The sequence below is a fragment of the Coffea arabica genome, chromosome 8c (genome assembly GCF_036785885.1).
Source record: "Coffea arabica cultivar ET-39 chromosome 8c, Coffea Arabica ET-39 HiFi, whole genome shotgun sequence".
In the NCBI taxonomy this organism is placed as follows: Eukaryota; Viridiplantae; Streptophyta; class Magnoliopsida; order Gentianales; family Rubiaceae; genus Coffea; species Coffea arabica.
In genome coordinates, this window is record NC_092325.1 from 5,669,296 (window position 1) to 5,671,301 (window position 2,006).

General features: G+C 33.9%; 1 non-coding gene across 1 annotated transcript; it reads left to right on the forward strand.

The window, feature by feature from the left end:
- Window positions 1–787: 787 nt before the first annotated feature.
- On the forward strand, window positions 788–983 carry LOC113707536 (U2 spliceosomal RNA). The gene has a single exon (XR_003452263.2). It is a non-coding gene; the product is annotated as a U2 spliceosomal RNA (small nuclear RNA).
- Window positions 984–2,006: the final 1,023 nt, after the last annotated feature.

The window sequence follows — 2,006 nt, forward strand, 5'->3', positions numbered from 1 at the left end:
TTTGATGAAAAATAGCAAATTATATATCGAATCAATATTGGTTATCAATTATCTCCATTTGGCTACTTAATTTCTGCTTTTTTAATGAATCCTAATAATTGAAATTAACGAATTTGACCAAGCTAACATTGTTTTTTTTAATAAATATTTTTTAATATAAATAGAAGGCCTCGAACCTGAGATATCTCGCTTACACTCGCTTCTCTTAGCACTTACTTTAGCATTAAATGTTAGACCTCAAGTATTTTGACCATAAAGAGGAAAAAGTTGTAAACATATGTTACAATTTCAAGGCTTACGCTTACAGTGTTGCCATAGACCTTGTCATGGTCCATTTAACTTCTTATATATTCAATGGCTCGTAATAAAAGAATTTTCAATCACCATTTTATCTCAAATATATCACATCATAAAAAATATTACATTGTTACTTCAAATAATTTTTTCAAATAATCTCCTTTCCAAGCACAAACATACATATTCCATTGTTTAAAAGCGGTATAAAATTTGCCGCATCCTCGGAGTAGAATCCCAAAAACTTGAGCCTCAATAGAAGATTTTACAATTGATTGCGAAGTAAATCAAACAAATCAAAATGCAAAATTTATACTCGTGAGGAATTTTGGAGTCATGGGACCAATAGAAGCCATTTAATCTCTTCCCCTTTAAAGCACCGCCAAAAACTTGAGGAGGGTGGATGCAACGTTTTTAATCCCACATCGGCCAACGAAAGGAAGAGTCGGCAATTGCGAGGCTATAAATAATGTAACCCAATACAAAGAAAAGCATACCTTTCTCGGCCTTTTGGCTAAGATCAAGTGTAGTATCTGTTTTTATCAGTTTAATATCTGATACGTGGGCCATCGGCCCACACGATATTAACTCAGTTTTTTAAAGGGGAGAGCCCAGTTCGGTAGCTTGCTACCGGGGCTCTTGAGCGTCGCCTTGGCGTGGAACTAAAGCCTGGGCCTGGCGCACCCTACCAAGTCTAGTTGAAAACTTGTTTACGAAGAAGCCCAGCTAAGTGGGCAAGTTTTTGCAACTACAAAATTTAGTTAATCATTTGCAAGATTTGGAAGGGCAGGCAGCTCCACATTCATCTCAAATTTTAGATATGGTACCCAGCTTTTAGTTTCAAACTATTTCTTGACCTAAGAAAAGTAAAAATTCTCTATATAAATATATTTGAGTCCTTTAGTTTTAAGTAGAGCTGTTAAATGGAACGAACAGTTTGATTGCTCGATAAGGCTCGAGCTTGCTCGATAAGGCTCGAGCTTGTTAATTATGATAAACTAGTCGAGCTCGAGATATGCTTTGTTTAAATAACAAGCCGAGTAAGTTCAATTCATTTGTTATCTGTAGTTCGATTAGACTTGATAAAGAAGAATATATATGTCATTTATTTTACAATTCAAAAGTATAAAAATTAAAAATTATATATTTTTATTGGGGTTAATTTGCACGAGCTCGTGCAAGCTCGGCTCAATATATCCAACAATATATTGAGGTTGTAGCAAAAGCATTTTGTTGTGGCCAATGTTTTGGCTAATTTTTTTGTTGGCTATGCTTTTGCTAATTGTTCTACCCTTAATTGGGCACATAAAACATAATTGTGCAACAAGTTTAAACATATAAATTTTTCATCATTCTATTCAAATTACTTCTTTGGCCGGGGAGTGCCAAATGCTGTGGTTGATAAGTGTTGTGGACTAATTAGCCATTGGCACTGATCTTATTGCCCCTAGCAAAGGAGATGAAATAGGGATACGTGGGTGAAGATGTCGGCTCCATTTGATTTTTAAGAATTTGCACATAAAGGGAATAACAAGATAGCTGTTAATGTTGTTTACCTACAAAAAGTAACTGTAAATCACGACATTCCTTAACGATATATACAAATATGAGAATTTCTAAAATAAAAAAAGTGAATCATCTTTTACTTTTTTTCTATCGTTTAACTCACATATCGTATAATATACGAATTTTTTAAAATACTTACTTTGATG